Source organism: Pseudopodoces humilis, chromosome 8, assembly GCF_049639895.1.
Source record: "Pseudopodoces humilis isolate 2021_Gansu_Grassland_sample_001 chromosome 8, ASM4963989v1, whole genome shotgun sequence".
Lineage (NCBI taxonomy): Eukaryota > Metazoa > Chordata > Aves > Passeriformes > Paridae > Pseudopodoces > Pseudopodoces humilis.
The window spans coordinates 35,987,951-36,007,867 of NC_142207.1; positions in this window are offsets into that span (position 1 = coordinate 35,987,951).

Below are 19,917 nucleotides of genomic sequence, written 5' to 3' on the forward strand. Positions count from 1 at the left end.
CTGTGTGAGCTGAGTTTTTCACCCAGTCTTGGGGCTTTCTCATTCAGATGCAAAAATTTTCTGGCTGGCTTCATGGAGAGGGAGGCAAAAGAATGCATCCTTTAAATGTAAATCATAAACCAGGATAATTCAGATGTGAAATGGGTTAACAAGGTATAGGGATTGGCAACCACGGGATACAGATCCTCCGTTATCTTGTTAACAGCCCTCCAATCTTGTACTAACCTGTACGACCCATCTGGCTTCTTCTTCACTGGCAGAATAAGAGTGTTAAAATCAGATTGACACTCCTTCAATAGCCCTATTTGTAAAAAGGTTTCAATAATTGGGCTAATTCCTTCTTTATCCCCCATCCTCAGGGGATATTGCTTGACCCTCACCGGATATATTTTCTCTTTCAGCTTAATTTGGACCGGTGGTGCGTTCTTTGCTCTTCCTGGTACATTAGAAGCCCATACCCCAGGAAATACTTCATCCATTATTTTTCTAAAATTTTCCTCTTCATTATCCCCTTTAATTCCTTTGGTTATTAGCATTAAACTTAACAATCCCACATACTGTCGATCTTTTACCTCCAAGCTAATTTCTCCATTTTGAAAAACTATTCTTGCTTCCAACTCCTTCAGCAAATCTCTGCCTAAGAGGGTAGATGGAGCATTTGGCATATATAAAAACTGATGAATTCCCCATTGTTTTCCCAATTTATACTTCAAAGGTTTACAAAAATATGCTTTTTCGCATTGGCCAGTTGTCCCCCTTACCATCACATAATCTTTTGTTACAGGTGTTAGGGTTCAGGAACACATAATCACGGAATGATTATCTGAAGGTGCTTTATTGAAGAGCTCTGGGTGCCAGGGGTACACATACCCAAATCTGACCCATCTTGGTTTTGAAATTAACATGTTTTATACTCTATCGTTATATAACTTACATATTAATCATTCAACTTCCACTGTTCTATTGTATACATTGTTTTTACCCAAGCAAGGATTACTCGTGATCATGCCCAGCCCCCTAACATTGTTCCTCATGTTCTTTAAACAATAATTATATCTAATCACATCTAACAATTGTATCATTTATCATATATTGATTACACTGGTGCAGTTTCATATGAACTTTAGCAAGCACAAGGCCTAACATTTCCCAGGACCTACTTTTCCCGGGGCTTGCCAAGCCTAACTTTCTTTCCAAGTCCCTGAATTTTCTAAGATTTTAAAACCTTTTACTATCACAGGTATTAGAGCCTTATTCAACACTGAAAATGTTGCTCCTGTATCTCATAGAAATTCCACTTCTTTTTCTTTATTCCCTAGATTGACTATAACCAGAGGGTCCCTGAGGGTAGGGCCCTCTGGTCCTCTTCAGTCTTCTTTTACATGAGCAACCTCCCCCTTTCCTTTCTGATCATCTCTTCTCTCTTCAGCACTTTTTCTTACTTCTGGGCACTGATTTTTCCAGCGTCCAGATTTCTTGCAAAATGCACATTGATCCCTTCCCAGTTGGGGTGGTCCTGTGTCGTGGTTTTAAAACAGTAACTAAAAAATTACTTATTTCTTGCTGTGAGATATGGATTAGAGCAAGAGCAAAACAGGCTTAAAACTTAAAAAGGAATAAAGAAAGTTTATTAACAAACTACAAGAATAAGAACACCAGAATAAACTTCCAGAAAACCCTTTTTATCCCCTACTACCCACCATTCCCTTGTTCACATGACAACATAGAGACAAAAACTTTGGAACTTTGGTGTTTAAAACAGTCCCAATTCCTGCTAGAGTCTTTTCATTAGTCTTTGTAGAGAAACAGAAGTCTTCTTCTGCAAATCTATGGAGTTTCTCACAAGAAAGCTATTTCTGTTATAGCTTTCTATTTTTCTGATGCCGGCTGCTCAGAAATCTTGTTATCAGTTCACTCCTCCGATTTCACATCACTCTGAGGTGTGTATGGGCCATGAGTCTAGGGATGTCCTTTTTAAGGATGAGTTATTCAAAGGCAAAAGTCTTCTTCATCTGTCTCTGTGAGCTTTCCTGGAAACAGTTTTCTCATTGGCTCTCAAGGCCTCAAATCTTCAACTATTACTCTATCTCACTCTGTTCCAGCACCTCACTGTATCACAATTACTCCACCTTTTGCTCAAAATCCAAACTTTGAACACTCTGTTCCTCCCTATATACTCTGTCATGAATTAAAGGAGTTTTTTCAAGACCCTATTGTCCATCTCCATAGCTTTAACAGAAAAATATTTCAGCTAATAAAGCATCTCCTTATTCTCTACCTTTTCTGAAGCTTAATTCTTTTCTTTTCTGTCTCTGATAGTTTATAAAGCCTATTTACATGTTGATTACTCTCTTTTTCTCACTCTGGAAAAAAGGATTAATCTGCAAGTCTCATCTGGGTAATGAAAAGGTTAAAATCTTGCCCAGCCTTTGTAGATGGTTCTGTGATCTCTGCCGGAGCAGGAGCTGGAGCTGTGTGCGATGGAATATTCTTCATGGCTGCTCTGGAGAGTGTGGTCACCGTCTCAGCCCATCGCAGGTCAGGAGCTTTTTTCTTTCTTTACTCGGCAGTCTCTGGTGAATTCAGTCACAGCAAAAAAACTGCAGCCGAGCCAGGGACCGGCCTGGCCTGGCCAGAGCCCGGGGCAAGCCCCGCAGGCCCCATCTCCCGGCCGGGAGCCGCTGGGCCCAGCCCAGCCCCTGCCCAGGCTGCATGGCCTGGGCAGAGAACGGGAGGTCAGCTGGAGCTCTGTTACCTTTCACAGCCAGAAAACAAAGAGACCAAGAGTGCTCTGACTTTACATCTTAAGGGGATGTTCACAGGTTGACTTAACTTTTTAATGGTCAAAACTGCTGTCAGTTCTTAGAAATGACTGATAATTGGTCAGGAGAAAAGACTCCCATCAGCCACCAGCAGTTTCAACTTCCTTAGCTCCCAAAGCTATCTTAAAGGTAAAGCCACCCCATGACATCCTCATTTTGGTGGACCTTGCTTACGTTTTTCTTTCTCCCCCCCCCTTCACTACTGCCACCAATTTTCTCATCCCCTGTTTATATCCTTCTTCTCAATTGCTAAAGACCCTCCTGGCTTCATCCACCAGGGTTTCCAGATTCCGGCTCTCTGGGCCTCAGATCTTCTGGAGCTTCCTCCTGATATCTTCTGTGGATTGTTGTAAAAACAAATTTATTAGCTGCTGCATTCCTTCACTCCATCCTGGGTCCAGGCTGGTATGTTTCCGCATTGCATCGCGCAGTTGATCTAAAAATTCAGAAGGTCTTTGAGAAGGACCTTGTTTAATAGCATATAGAGCTGATTAATTTATAGTTCTGGGAATTGCTCTTTCCAGCCCTTTTACTGTAATTCCTGATATCCTTGTAACGGTCTTAGTCCCCCTTATTCATTGGGATTCCAGCCAGCATCTTGAAGGGGAAATACATCCTTAACATCCTCCTGTGTTGTCCTACAATCATCCTCAGCTAGGTCTTTAGCTACCTTTAATACTAATAGTTTTTCTGTCTCTGTCAGGGCATCAAGCAGGAGCTGTAAATCTGCCCAATCTGCTGAAAGCTGCTTAACCATGAACCTCAGTTTCTTAGCAACACCTACTGGATCACTCCGATAACTCTCAGCAATCTTTTCCCAAACCTCCAAATCCATTGTAGAAACGGACTAATGGACTAATTGACTAATCTTGTCGTTCCCTCAGGGGTCATTGCTTCTCTCAGAGGTGCTTGTATAATCTCTTAGCCTGCTTTTGGGTCCTGGATGCTACAGGGCTTGGTGGGGGAGACTTAGAAGTCTTGGTACTTGATGAGGAAGGCCCAGGCTCCTCATCCTCACTGTCACCGCTCAGCAATGGTGGTTCTGAGCCTGCTTCCTCTTCCACCTCCCCCCTCTCTCTAACATTCTAAGAGGTGGTCTTAGGAAGTTTGCTGTTTCCCATTCCAAAACCTCTGTTTGGTATCGTTTATCAGGGTGAGTGCATCTTTGATTAATTGAGCATGTTCTACAACACCGTTTAGGCTTTCCCTCTTGAGCTTTGTTACCTTTCTCCAGGGCCAATACCAAGGGATCAGACGGTGGTCTAATCCCACAATCTCTCTGCCACTCGGGGTGGCCACAGAGGGTAAAAAACATATCAGCAGAAGTCACTTCCAGCCACTTGTGTTCATGCTGGAGGAAAAGCATTAACTGCAATAAGGTTTCATAGTCCAGCATACCATTTACTGGCCACCTCACACCCCCATCCAGCCTATATAGTGGCCACCATTGTGTACAGAACTTAACAAGCTCCCTCTTGCTTTCTGCACCACCATATCCCCCTAGTTCTTTCCAATGTGTTAAAATCCATCCCAAAGGACTACTCCTAGGAATTTCTTTGCTCTCACTTGCTCCCATCCTGGAAGTTCTTTTTCTCACAACATTTCTTTCTCCCAACTTCGGAGTTTCACTTCGTAATATTCAGGTACCCGATTATCTTGGGCACACTCAGCCCTAAGAATGTCAGTTGGTTTCTTTAGGGTCCCTGAAACACCATGCTCTAATAACTCAAATATCTCACTGCTGCCATGGGTTACTTTACCAGTTCCTAGAAAGATTTTTATCACTGTCTGGGTGGCTTTATTCTCTTTTGTGCTACAAAGGAAACAGAGTCCCCACTTGAGGATCCTCCACCTAAATACCCGTCGGAGCCAAGGCTTTTGACAGACTACACAACGAAACACAATCCAAGGGTTATAATCACAACCTTTCTTTAAACAGAGAAATTCTTTCTCCCTGGCTCTCCAATGCCCCTGATTCCTAGGCATGTAAGCTTAATCAAGAAATGGTAACAGTCAGCAGTTGTAACTCCTGTCACTAGATAGTGGCGTCTCCTCAAAAATGCTTATCACAACCCAACCACAAGGAAAAGGGGAGATTTTATTAAAGGGGTTTCATACAATCAAACACACACCCCAATCACTTTGTCCTTTTCTAGCTGCTTGCAGTCACCCAGAGCGAAACCACAGATTGGGATTCCCCACACGCCCTGTGCTGATAGCACGTCTCCAACACGCACTTCCTCTGGCCTTTCAGGGCACTCACACACACTCAATTTATGTCTCAAGCTACACACACTACTGGCTCAGCCACTCGAGCCTCTCCTGGTTGCAAGCTTCTCCCATTTCAGAAAGTTACAAATGAAATTCAGCCTAATTTTATCAATAAGGATTTTACTGAAAAATTTGTAAAATCGAATTATGGAAACAACCACAATCACTGTCAGTGTCGAGCCTGGGATAGGCGATGAGTGAACTCTGAATCGGCCTTTGTCACACTGATTGCTCCAAGTTCACAACTTGTCTTTTGGAGAGCTTGAGTGGACCCTCCTCTACTCGGTGTTACCTTAATTGCAGAGTTGTTTTCTGGCAAATTCCTGCTTTTCCAGCAGCTGTTTTTGCAATCTCAAGTTGCTTCTGTTTTTTACATAAAACCTGTTTGTATATTTGATTTTCTATGTGTACAATAAAACGCAAATTATACTGACACATATTACAAGAACAACCAGCCCAACAGCGCACCAGTTGCTGCAAATCACCTCTGCTGAGCCTCTCTCAGCTTGTGACACAAATCACTCTGCCAAGCCCCCCTCGGCCCTCGGCTAGCCACACAAATCCCCAGCAGCTAATACCACTTCCTGCTCCCTTTGTCACTCCACACTTAGAGCATAAATTCCTGTGACCCAAAATCAACCTTTACAGCTCTCTCCAGGAGAACCTTTCTCTTCCCCGAACCTGTGACCAAAACCACAAACGGCAACCTACCAGGCCGCTTTTTAATCACAAATCAAACAAAATGGGAGCCTCCACGGCTCCCAAAACACAGCAAACCAGCAATCCTGTTGTGACCACCGTTTCACCTCAAGACACAAACTATTAACTCCTGGTGCCGCTCCTGGCACTGCTTAAAACACAAACCACCGGCAGCTTACGCTGCTCCTCCTGCTCTCAACTTAAGAGGTCACACTATTAAAACCAGTTTTTCCATGGAAACATACAAACAAAACCACAGAGGCATTCATTGCACGTAAAGACGTCTCATTTATTTATTTATCAATTTTATCTATTTATCAACAGCCTTTTAACCCTGCATATGCCGTACACTACCTCAAAGGTAGCTGTTTCAATTTTTAAACATACCTTTTGTCCATAGTTCTGGCACTTCCTGGTCATTCTCCGGGCTGTCAGTGAGGACACAGGAGTCCCCATGTTCCCAGAACATTCCAGGTGGGCACCCGAGGGGGTCCTGGACCCCTGCTGACCCCTGGGCTAGAGAGAGCAGAGTCCTGCAGCAGTAGCCAAAATGATTTACCAAAATATGGATGTGATCTAGTATCAGTATCCAGCTGAGACGGACAAAGACTCTTTAACCGATGAGGGTTAATGAGTGTGTGTTTATTGGCAGTACTGGGCTGATGGGCAGGGTCAGCCCTTAATACACACGGCCCTGAGTTCAGGTGAATAGAGACTTTTATTTACCGAGATATTGAATACAAATACATATTCATAACCCAGTTACCACCCACTCCCCGTTTCCTATGCCAATTAAGAAAGAAGCAATTAAGCATGGGCAGTTTGTTCCTTGAAATGAATCAGTGGTCTTATTATGAGAAGTGGTCACAAAAGGAGGAAGGAATATATATCTCTTCCTCATTCTGAACTTTCTACCTTTTCAGTCCAAAGTGTCAAATGGATCCCTGGCCAGGCTCCTAGTTTCGTGTTTCCAACTAGTTTCTGGTTTGCAATTGTCTTATGTTCTTGAAGTTCCTCACAAGATTCTTCATTTCTCGTTACAAGCCCAGCTGAACAAACACAAAGTTGACAATTAGTTATCAGCTAATGATTAGCTCCTAATTCTAGTAGGGCCTCTCTATCTATTTTAATTTGATTTAGCAAGGATTAATTTTAATTAAGGCTTTAGCTTTTCTAATATCTTAAATTCTTCAAAGCTTATGTTTCAGCCTGAAAGAAGAACAAATTTCAGAGGACTTGGAGCACCTGTTGGAATGGCTGCAGGTAAAAAGACGGCACCCAGGATCCAAAGATTTTTACAAAGAAGCTCTTGCCCACGGCTGGCCTGTCACCAGGGAAATGTGTAAAACTTGCATATCAGCCTGCAAGTAATGTCACAGACGACTAGAAAGGCATCCTTTAGAAGATGACCTATGCACTTAAGAAAGGGTAAAGGCTTATGGGATGCATGGCAGATAGATTATATTGGTCCCTTTAAGAAGTCAGGTGGTAAACACTTTGTGCTGGTAGGAGTGGAGATTATATGTGGGTTGGTCCAAGCCCAAGCTTTCAAAAGAACTACAGGAGATAATACTGTCAAAGCACGGCAAAGGTGGTTTGGAATTTTCCCAAAACCACAAGAAATTCAATCTGAAAACGAGTCCCACTTCACTGCCAAAATTGTACAGGATTGGGCAAAAGGTGAAGGAATAAAATGGATTTTTCACACCCCTTACTGCCCTCAAGCTAACGGGATTGTAGAAAGGACCAATGGTTTCCTGAAACGACTCCTTAAACCACAGGAGGGAAGCTGGACTCTTTGGCTAAGGGAAGCTGTAAAAAATGTAAATGATAGATGGGGATGAAACAGGTGTCCCAAAATCACTGCCTTTTGTCCAAAAGCCCCAAGCATAATTCCCACTCTATGGGGGCCAAGTGACCCTAAGGATCCAGCACAGTAACTCAGACAACCTGCCCTGGTGAACCTTCCTAGTGTAGGGCAAGTACCACTAGTACTAAAAACCTCTCCAAATAAATATGCATGGGTGGCCTCTGACGCTCTGGGAAAAGAGCATTGGATCAACACACGCTGGGTAATTCCATCATTTTAAGTTTCTGCCTTTTGGGGGCAGACTCTGTTGTGTTCACTTTCCACAGAAGAACACCGAGGGCCATGAAGACCAGGTAAACCATGATAATACTAGTATTAAATAGTAAGTACATACTATGGTAAGATACTTGTCTGCATCTTACCACAACACCATGGCCAAAACTCAGCTGAGTGGCTGTGGTCTGAAGCTACCATCAGGTACACCTGATGTGTTCTAGGATCCTACCCCAGAAACCATCACCCAAAGCTAGTGACCGTAGTAATACACAACTCTTGAGGTACATACCTTCAAAATGACTGGGGTTGGGACTGAAAAGATCGGCCCAGAGTGATAACTGGAACAATTGGTGAAGGAATTAAGGTAGGATGCAGAAAAGTGGAAAAGTCTCTTTACGAGAAAGCTTCCACCATTGCAATCGCCGGAAATTTTCTAGAATCAGATGTGACAAGCAATTTGCACCCCAACATCATGGCAAAACTCTGCGCCACAGCAGTGTGGTCATGGAACAAACAATCCCCCCTCATACTGTGTTGTCATCAGAAAAATATCGGTTACTATACCCTGGACCCCAGTACCAACAAGTGGAAATTACGAAGCTTTGTAAAAAACAATCTACTGACTGTTGGTATCATTTCACTTGAACCAAATCAACCTCTGTAACATGGAATTGGCAAAATGACCTGACACATCAGTCAGGTCTGAAAGGTCTAATTTATAGACTCAAAATCAATGCTGTGGCAAAACCCATACTGCGTGCATTCATCACATACCATGGTGTAAGCACCCCCCTAGTGCTGGATGACAAACATAATGTTTTCCCTCCCTTTATGGGAACGCAAGGTGATGATGTGACAATAACCTGAAAATTAATTGCTGAATCCTCATTGAACCTGTATACAGTTATGGCATGGGACCTCATGGCCAGGTTCTATTTTGTGAAATTCAAAATCAGAATTGTTGGCTAAAGCTAACTGATGTACAATTTTCCCATCAAATCGTGTGTGGGAAAAACAATACCAAACACTGGGGAGAACTTGATGTCAATGTTGTGACACCTACACCTACCACCACCCAACCACCGGTTATACTGAGCCCGAGAAATTTTGAAATCAGGCCATATGTAATCAGAAAAACTGGCCAACAACAAATATTGTTTAATCTGGCGTGGTCTCTTAACCAAGTCATATTGCTAATGCAAAACAATGTCTCAGAAGTTCAGCCAGCTTGTTCACCTTTTTTGCAAACTTCTTTTGAGAGGTGGACACCTGGTTGTGAAAGTGTAATCCTGCTAAGAAACGAATGACAAGATCATAACCTGTGTTGTGGGAACAGGATTGGGAATTTTGAATAGTATTGATTTAGAAGAGCTGATGAATAAATTGGCTACCACAAGTGGGGCTGTAACCAAATTACAGCAACCACTGCAGTCATCCTTATCGGCTTTGGGAACCCAACAGTGGTTACTATCAAACATATTACCAAACTGGGAAAAGGTAAATGCAAATGATCACAAATTGATAATTGATGCACTCGGTGCCACACAAAATAACATCTCTTTGGCTCTTCTTAGCTGCATTCAGGCTCAATTGTGGATGCAGTCAGTTACTGCCTCAATTGTAAGACAAGGCAAAGAAGGCACTTTTCCTACTGAAAGTCAACAAATAATTTGGGACAATGCAACTGATTTTGAAAAAGAATTCCAATCCTGGTGGAACCTTTAAATTTTACCTGTGACCCCAGCACAAACACAGCCACAGCCTTTGTACTGACTATATGGAATGCTTCAGTGCATTCAATATTCCCTATCATTGCATTAGGGCTGAATCATGATGGAGCTGCTCTCTATCCTTTTGAGCACAAAGAATGGGCCTGTCAAATTGGTGAGAAGTGGCAAACTGTTGGTTTGGAAACTTCATTAATAACTTAATTCACTGTGAATCTGGAAACTTGTATTGTCCGGGAATAACAAGGGTTTATCTGTGAAAGTAATGCAACCAGAGCTCAAGATATTTGTTTGGACACGGAACAAAATATCTGCAACTTTGAAATACATCCTACCGAGACTTCTGAAACTACTTGTGCATATAGGACGTGGATGTACATGTTTGAGAACTGCTTGTGATAGTGTACTTCTAGAAATCTTGGTAGTGAATACAAAAAAATCATTCAAATTTTTCTGTTTGTAATTTTACTAAGATTGCAGGAAGTGATTTTTCTTATGTAGTCCCAGTTATTTCTTGCCACCTTTTACAGTCCATTTACACACTGATCCACCATTTATTGCCTACCTCTATTGTGATGAACCTCACTCAGGTAAAGGAATTATTGCTTCACCAGGATATAATTTAAATTTTGGGAAAGTAAAAATAGGAAATCAGCCCTCGTGATAAAGAAATTGCCTGAAATTATTTATTTGGATTGTATTGGATGAATTGAAATTGCTTATTCTTTGTAATAAGAAGTTGAATGTATATTTTAATTGAAATTTGATTCTTTGGTTTTGTCTTTCCTTTTCTCTTTCCCTTATCTTTTTCCTACTTTTCTTTTTCTGTCTGATTTTCTGTCTCTGTTTTCCGGGGTACACTACCAACCTTTGACGAGACCTGAAGCCTTCGTAACAACACTACAAAGGAGCCCTCTTGACGCTGATCATGAGTCACGGGGTGGTGTAAGAGATGGTCTGAAGTTTCCCTCATTTGCCTCACGAGCGTGGCAAGAACAGAGACCGAGACCCTGAGGAGCCCAGGGGACTTTGTGCAGGGGTTCTGGCCTGGTTGAGGTGGATGCTTGCTAAGCCATTGTTTGAAGGTGTGCTCGACCCACAGCACAAGAGTGATTGTTTGCAGGTGTTTGCTGTGCTGCCACGGTACACTGCCTTCGTTCCTGCTGCTGAGCAGGGACTTGTGAGGAGTGGGGCCTGTTCAGTACCTCACACCTGCTTCCCAGAGCAACAGGTCACACCACAATAGCCTATACATCTCCCCACCTTTTGGCCAACTGCCCTCACCATGAAACTTGAGGCTATAAAGGTGACTTTTCTAAGTTGCTTTCGGAGAGAGAGTTCCCCACGGAAGAAGACACTGGCGACCCCATCTTGTCCATTGGTAGCTATATTTCCCCCTCGTTTTCTCTCTTTACTTTGCCTCTTGATTCCTCTCTCTCTCTCTCTTTTTCTCTCCTTCTCATCTATTGCATAACCCATGATGCTGGCACTAAAATAAAGATGCATTATTGCTGTTGTGATTTAAACTGAAATCCCTTGGTGTCCTTTTTGCACTCTGAGATCAAACGAACCTCTCACGACGCCCGCCTGTGTGAGCAGATTGTGACACATGTATACTTCAATGTGTGCACAAATGATGAATCAGACAATTTCTAGCATCTGTGTTGTTCATCAGGCCAGGGGAGATGTTAGGAAGGATGAGAATTTAGCAGAAAAGTTTCACAGATATGAATGCTTACCAGAAGGTTCTCTAGAAATGAAAGCAAGGATGGATAAAAAGACATTTGTAGGGCCACTTATTGCCGAAACCACCGAGAGAACAAAGGTTTAGTTGAGATGGAAGGTTTAGAACAAAGGTTTAGTCAGTTAGAAGGAGGTTTGATGGCTGAAGTCCAACAGCTTTAAGTGGTCTTCAAACAAAGCATGTTTTCTACCATGTAAAAAAGCATAGGCAGACAGAAAGACGTTTTTTACCAAAGCAAAAAGAATTTTCCACTGCAAAACAACTTTCAGAGTTTAACATGTAATTACTAACTCAAATGATTAGTTAGTCACTAACATATATGGTAATTTCAGCATTTTTGATAGGATCTATGTACATGTAAAGGTATTGTGTATGACGCTGATTGGTTGTTATGCAATGATACACACAGCAAAAGAAAGAGATATAATGCACTGTAACCAGAACTAAGTGGGCTTCAGAACACAGGGCTTGCCTGTAGCCAGCAGCTGTAGGCTGACCCACGACCCCCTGCTGTAATCTAGTCGATAGAATAAACAGCATTCTAAAGAAGAGCCATCTGAAGTCCCCATCTCTCTGCTGGCTCTAACAGTTCTGCCCTCTTCCTGATCCTGTCCAGGGATGGAGCATTGCTGTGCTTTCAGGAAGCTGTTCTAGAAAGCCTCAGGCGTTCCAAGCTCCTTTGCCCTCTGTGCATGCTTGCCACAGAATCCCTCACAGCCAGGTTCAGGGCATACTCAGCTTGGCTTTTTCAAAATCCAAGGCCTTCAGGGTGCTCAGTTAAACCTTTAACTCCACAATGCTGTGGAAGTGGACCTTCAGCACAGGGACCTTTCCAGCCTGATCTGCGCTCCTTCCTCTGCGTCTCTGCACAAAACACGGTGCAGGAGAGAACGGCAGGAGGGGCCTGTGTGTCACAGCGCTCTGGATTTGTGACCCTTCAGCTCCACAGAGATGCAGGTTAAGTGAAAAAGGCAAACTGTTTATTGATGGGATGCAAACAAAGGGATGAGCTGAGGGGCAAAAAAGGGGATGGGCAAGGTCTGAGGGAGGGGAAAGAAGGATCTGTCAAAAGGGAGGGAGAGTGGAGGGAAAAAGAAGGGGTGGGCAGTTTCTGAGGGCTGCAGGGAGGGAACTATCTACAGGAAGGGGGAGGGCTGAAGCCATGCGAGCTTCCCACAGGCTCAGCTGTGCCAGTTGTCAGCTGTGCCTGGAGCTCCAGCTGGTCTCTTCTGATCTACACTTAGTCCCATGTTCCATGGCATCTGCAGGTCTTAAATGAACACTGGTTCTTCTGAGCCAGCAGATGAGTGTACCTGTGCAGTTCTTTCTATGAATATCACCTGAAGTGCTGTGTTGCTCAGGGAAGAGTTGTCATCTCTTCTTAGGGCTTGGAGTGCTAAAAGAGAGAGGAACAGAGCCACAATCAGAGCCCAAATCTGTGGGAATCCTAGGAGAAAGTCCTGCCAGAGCCATGCTAGCCTGCTCTTGCCGTGGCCACAAGAGTGAAGAGGCCAACAGGATCAGCTGCAAGGTCCTGGCCACAAATCCTCCCCCCATCCAAATTCCTGCCCCATGTCCCTGAAATCTCTCTGTGATATTCCCACACCACCAAGGTGTGCACACAGGGAGAGAAGCCCTCCGAAGCTGGGGCAGAGATTGCAGCTCCCTGCCTGGGCATTGCAGATCCCCCAGTGCCAGCCCCTCACTGCCAGCCCTCACTCACCCTCGATGAAGGCCTGCAGCTCTTCCTGCGGCCCCCTCAGGTGCTCCCCGGCCATCCCTGGGAACACAGAGCCTGTCAGGGCCCCGGCGGCACAGCTCCCTGCCAGCGGCGCTGCCAGCCCTGGGGCCACACGCCCTCCCGCCCCGGCAGGGCTCAGCCCCAGCCCTTGCCGCATCCTGACTCAGCCCAAGGGCACGGCTGCCAGAGGCCGGCAGCAGCCCCGAGGGCAGCCGGGGCTCCAGGGCGCCGGGCCCGGGTGCCGCTGCCGGGACAGCAGCAGCCGGGGCCAGGGCCGAGCTGCGATGGGGCGGGGAGGGAGCCCGGGCTTGTGGTTCACCCATGAACCTGACGGTGTTCAACAGTGTGACAATCTCTTCAGTCCTTCACAAGCAACACGGCTGCAGGCCTCCAATAAATCCATGGGCCTGACAGTTTCTTAGTTTTCTCAAGGCTTGCAAGCTGGGAAGAAACCGGACGCCTTTCCTGTTCTCAGATGGTGTGTAATCTACTTTCTTCCAGGCTTCCCAGCAATCTTCTGCACTTTCAGCCTTGCTCCTTTCTCACACTTACCTGTCTACCTTTGTGTTTCCTCCTATTTCCATTCCTGTTTTCACAGTGACAGCTCTACACCTTTAGCTTTACACATACTTCATGTGTTTGGCTCAGGTGTCGCTGAATGAGACATCATGAGATACAGGAGGTTTCCCCATGTTGGGATTGATTTTCTTGGGGTTTGCAGGCAGTTCAAAGCATCACTGTGCACTACATCTTCCCAGACTTTGTGTCATCTCCCAACTAAACAATCTCTTAGTTCAGTTGGGGTCCCTCTCAGAAAAAGTCTTAATACATTAAGAATCATTTCTACAGAGGCTGGGATCATTTCATCTGCACATTTGTGTTTTGTTGGTAAGTAGTGAATTTTTGTAGCAGCAGCAGAGATATTCTTAGCTGACTGTGTAGGGCTTGAGGTAGGTTCCCCTGTTTTTAGAATATGCAATTCTGCTGGTTGTTGAAAGGGTTTTGTCAGGACGGTCTGGCCTGAGGTGCAGAAGGGCACGCACATGCCAGAATCCAAAACTTTCCATAGCACCTGTATGGGTCCTGACCAAGGTAAAGTTCACAGCCCTTCCAGCGCTGTGCTTTGCATTGGTACCTGGGTGGGTGTTGAGAACAGACCAGTGTTTTGGCTATTGCCTGGCAGTGCTGTCCCTCTGACATTCCTTCCCCCATCAAAGGGGATGGGAGTGGGCAAGATGCTGGGAGAGGACACAACCAAGCCAACTGACCCAAATAAGCCAAAGGGATATTCCATACCTTATGACAACAGCTCAGAGATGTAATCTAAGGGAGAGAAGAGGAAGGGGGCGGGTATTTCTCAGTTTTCAGTGTTTGCCTTCTGGAGGAATTGTTATGCGTGCTGAAGCCCTTCTTTTCAGAAAATGCCCGAACATCGGTGCTGATGGGAAGTAGAGAGTGACTTTTTTCTCTTCAGCCCATGCAAGCACAGATCTCTGCTTAGTTCTTTTTTAGTTTTATAGAACTTTATTTTACTGTAATAAAACTGCCTTATCTCACCCTGCTGGCTGTTCTCTGTCTTAGCCTCTTCCCCGTCCCAGTGGGAAAGAGAGTGACAGAGTGACAGTGGGCAGCTGGCACCCAGCCAGGGTCGACCCACTGCAGTCGTTTGGGCACCCGAATGTGGGGCGATATAAAGTTGGTGAAATGGACTATAGCAGGAACCTCGAGGGGCCAGGATGGAACAGCAGAGGAGTGCAGGCCCGGGGTGGCAAACAGTTTAGCAATGAGCTCAAAGCTGTGGCAGGAGCAGCATGAGGCTGGGCACACCCAGGGATGTTGAGCTAAAAGAGTACTAAAAATTCAGAGCAGGGCAGAAACAGCAGGGTCTGGGCAGCCCTGGAAGGAGAAAAAAGGTGGAGGGGGGGATTGTTTTGGGTGTTCCCTGGCTGTCACCTGTGTAATGTCCTGGCAACAGCAGCAGCTGCTGGGCTCCCACAAGCAGCCATGAAACGCTCCCTTTCAGAGGTAGTCAGGGTCCCAGTTTTCCCCTCAGGCACCCAAGCACATGGTGAGGATCCCTCCCAGAGTGATTGGGTATTGAAAGGACCCAGTTACATGGCCACACCTGGGAGCAGAGGCTCACCCACATTAAAGAGACACAGTGATGGAAAAGTTCTGCAGTAGCAGTGGATCCTCTGGGCAGCAGCAGTCCAACACCAAAACCTCAGCCATCTGCCCTTTGAGCCGTGTCCCCCAGCTAAGAGACAGCCATAACCCCACTGCCTGTCCCTCCTCCCCCAGGCATGACTCCCAAAAGCTCCTTTCCCTTGGCTGACTCCTTAGTGTGGGATGTGAGAGGTCTCAGCCACATCTTTTGTTTCTTCATGACCTGTATTTGTGGCCTGGACAACTGCTGCCTTCACAGAGTCTTCCTTTCAGATGGGAAACAATTCCATAAAGAATCCAAACCAAAAGAAGGGCCTCTACTTTGCTGTATTGAGACAAAATTAAACGCTAAAAATTAGCTAAAATACAGAATAATAAAAAAAAAATTCTTAGCTTATAATGGCGCAATTCCTTACCAAATTCAGGGATCCCTAAATTTCTAGCTAAATACAATCTAACGCATTTTCAACATGTAAACAAGACAGCCAGTCCTGTCCTGCTGGCTCCCAGCAGCGCCTTGCAGCAGTCCAGCATCCACGTCAGGATGCCGGCCAGCACAGGGCTGTCCTGGAAACTAAGGCGGCTGCCTTGAAGTTTGTGCAGGTACCCAAAGGTCAAGTCCAGCGGTGTTCCCTCAGGATATAGCAGTCCTGAGTGATCTCCCCTGACGTCGCCCACTCCTTGTGGCACCAGTTGCTTTCCTGTGCAATGTTCTAGCTGCCCCAAGAGTAAAGAGGGAGCTGGAGAAAGAGCTTGCCAGGCTGCTCTCCATCCTTTAACAGCAATCCTGCTTAAGGGGAGAAGTCCAAGCTGAGCTCAAAGGTGTAAATGGAAGAGCCGTGCACAGGAAGGGGCCGTGGGAAGGATGATCCAGGAACCATTGGCCTGGCAGCCTGAGCTTGCTACCGCGGAAGGCCTTGGAGCAGATCCTGCTGAGTGCCATCCCATGGCATGTGCAGGGAACCAGGGGTCTGCTGGAGGGTGGGAAAGCTCTGTGGAGGGATGGGGACAGCTGGGGGTCCTGGTGGGGTGTTGAGGAGTTCTGTGAGTGTGTTTTGGGAGCGTTGGTGTTGGTGGATGTGTTGGGGAAGGAGTTGTCTGGAACTGAGAGGTCTAGGCTGGAATTTGAGTCAGTTTGACAGCAGCATCCATGGTTTGGCACAGCCTTGGTTATGGAGGACATAAGGAATATCTGTGACTTTTCCTGTTAGTGATCCTGGTTCTCATGCAAAGAAGAAGAGGGGAGAGCTGAAATTTATTGGCCACCTAGATATCTGTACCAGGGGGAGGATTAGCCTTTTTGCAATCAACTCAATTGTTTGGACTACTTTTGTAATACTGAGTGGACTGTCATTCCTTGAGAGCTTTAATCCTTCAGAGAATTAGGATATTATCATCCCTCCATAGAAAACCAAAGGCATGCAAACCAAAGAATGGCCTTTTTTTAGCCTCTGTGTAGTGTTATGTTTTTTAAAGTGACTCTCGATGGATGATGTTAAGGCAAAGGACTTGCTGCTTTGAGATGGGAAGCAAACTTGCACATTTTCCACATTCTCCGGCCATTCCAATTAATTGGTGAAGTCTGCCAGATCCTTCTGTGCCTTCCCAACAAAGATGTATTTTGAGCTGCAGGAAATTACTTCAATGGGAAAATAATTCCAATTAATGTAATTAATCTGACTAAGACTAAGCATTGCCAGCAATTGCTCCAGGAGCTCCTGCCAACAGTCCCTGCAGGAAGGAGCCCAGCCCCCAGTGCACGTGGGCTTTGGCTACACTCTGGCACAGAAACTCCCCAGGGGCACAGGTCTCTGGGACAGGAGAAGGGCATCCGCACTGCCAGGGCTCGGCTGGGGTGGCAGGTCTGCCTTGGTGGGGACTCTGCCACACCTGCTGATTTCAGGGCTGCCAGGCCCCTGTGTAGATTCTGTGCAAGGCCCCGTGCCCTTCCTGCTGCGACTGCGTCGGCAGCCCTGGGGGCTCCTTCTGCTGCCCTGAGCCTGCAGAGCAGGGCAGCGTTTGCTGATGGTTTGAGGTGTTCCTAAAGATCCTGTCAGGCTGTCTTAGACACTTTGGGCAAGGGATTCCTTCCAACCTGGGTCACTTTGGGGGATGGGGGCGGAACCAGGGCAGGTGACAGTGTATGCAAGGGCCCTTTGTGACACGGTGCAGCCTGGTAACCGTGGAATGGAAAGGGACAGGGTGTCCAAGGACCCTTTGTGACACGTGGTGACATAGGGGCTGGCGGTGACAGGACAACGCCACAGTGCTCAGTGCACGCGACGGGACAGGACGCGCCAGAGCGGTGCTGTGAGGAATCCCCGCACAGCGCACTCGTTTGTGTCTTACCCGGAGCTTTTCCAAGGCGTTTCTTCTACAGGTGACCTCGTGGCAAGACTGCGGGCCTTGGTGGCCCGTGGCTTTCCCGAGGCTTTTCTTTTGCAGGTGCCTGCGGGGCAAGACTGTGGGGTTTGTTGGCCCGTGTCTTTCCCAAGACTTTTCTTTTGCAGGTGCCTTCAAGGCCAGACTCCGGTACTTGGTGACCTGGAGCTTTTCTGAGGCATCTCCCATCCTTCTGACCTCTGTCCTCAAGGTGAGACTGTGGGACCTGGTGACCACAGTCATTTACGAGGAGCCTCCAGTCATTGTGGCAGGAGCCCTCGAGACCCGACTGCAGGACTTGCTGTCCTGTAGCCTTGCTGAGGCTTCTCGCTCGTAGGTGCCTTCAAGGGTCAACTGCACAGTTTGTTTTCTCAGAGATTACCCAAGGCATCTCTCTTTAAGGTGCCTTTGAGGCAGGATTGTGTCATGGCGGGGAGATTCCTCAACCTGTTCAAAGTGTTCCGACGGAACAAAAAGACAGACCCTGGAGCTGCCCCAGCACAACAGCAGGAAGAGCCGGAGCAGTTCCAACCACTGCAGGATGGTGAGTGGCAGAGCTGGGACAAAGGGTTGATGGCTGCGGCCGGTTAGGAACCATCCCATCCCATCCCATCCCATCCCGTCCCGTCCCGTCCCGTCCCGTCCCGTCCCGTCACATGGCGTCCTGTCCCATCCCGTCCCCTGTGGACATACCCAAGGACAGGACAGAAGAGGGGCTGGGGCTGACCCCCTCCAGTGACCGTGCTCCATCCCCTGAGCCACCCCAGGGCTGTCCCTGCCTGGGGAGTGCAGGGCTGGGCTGTGTTCTCCGGCCTCTCCTGCAGCCCCTCAGCTCTGGCTGCTCTTTTCCAGATGCAGCCATGGATGAGAGACAAGAGCAGGAGCCTGCCCGTGGCCGCTTCCGCAAAACGCTGAAGGTACCTGCAGCCATCCCCACCTGGGCTGGGCCTGCTGGCACTGCTCAGCCCAGCTCTGCACTTGCAGCACTCCATGGAACATGCCTCTCTTCCCTGTCCTTTGTTCATTCTGCACAGAGGTTCCGCAAATTCCTGCGCATTCGGCGTAGAAAGACCAACACCACAGCAGCAACTGAGGGCACAGCTGAGCCTGACTCAGGGCTGGAGGAGCTCCAGGCAGAGCCTGATGTCATCTCAGATTCAGCTGAGTGCTCAGAAGTTTCTGACACTGCAGTGAAGAATGAAAGGGCAGAGGCGGACATGGCAGAGACTGAGGACGTGACCATTCAAAATGATGACATTGGAGAGACTCAGGGCATCGCGAGTGCCAACAGGATACCCACTCCCACTGTAAGCCAAGAGCTCATATGGGATTATTTCAAGGACCCTCGTGTTTCTTCTGACATTGTTGACAAGAGAGCGGCTTCTTCTGAGCAGCAGGTGACCAGCCAGGGGCCAGAACTGGAGGTCTCCCAGGATCCTGTGCCCCCTCAAGCCACATCCACAGGGCCCCCTCAGCCTTTGAGGCCAGCAGAGTGTGATGGGACGGTAAGCACTTCTTGGGGGAAGCTGGGGAAGTTGCTGCCTTGGGCAGCGCTCCAAGTCTTCCCCATGCCTCCTCCAGGTGCCAGCCATGGTGAGGAACATTTACCAGAGTCTGGTGTCCTGTGTCCCTGTGGATGCCAGTCAGCAAACTGACATTGTGAGGCTGGCTGAAGAAGACCCTATTGATGTGGTGCTGACCCTCCTGCGCTGTGCTCCATCGTGTGACAGGTATGGGGCCCACGTGCCTTGAGAGCTCAGGGCTCACCGGCCTTTAGAGCCCATCGCCCTGCACAGGCAGAGAGGTCCAGGAGCCTCGGGCCCCTCTGTTTCCTGAGACTGCTGCCAATGCTCCCTCCCTGCCCCTCAGGGCACTGGGGCTTTGTCACCTGGGACCCCACAGCTACACAGGGCATGGCTCTGTGACTGAGACACCCCTGACACAGAGCTCTGATCCCACAGAGCTGCTGCAGTGATGTGGCAAGCCATAGCCTCGTCAGGACCAACTGTGAAGAAAGTGGCACCAATACTGCTGTGTGTGATGGAGAACTGGCCACTTTGCAACATCTGCACCTCTGATGGGGACAGCAAGGATGTTTTTCCCTTGAGTGTGAGTTTTTGGAGCTGACCTTTGATCACCTGGAGCTTGCTTCCCCAGGAGCTCTCAGCCCTCTCCCTGCTTCAGGCACTGGGCTGAAACCTGGGCTAGGGGCAGGCTCAGGGGGCACCGGGCCCGCTGCTCCCCGTGCATCTCCCCTCGGGCCCTGCCCGATGGGGCAT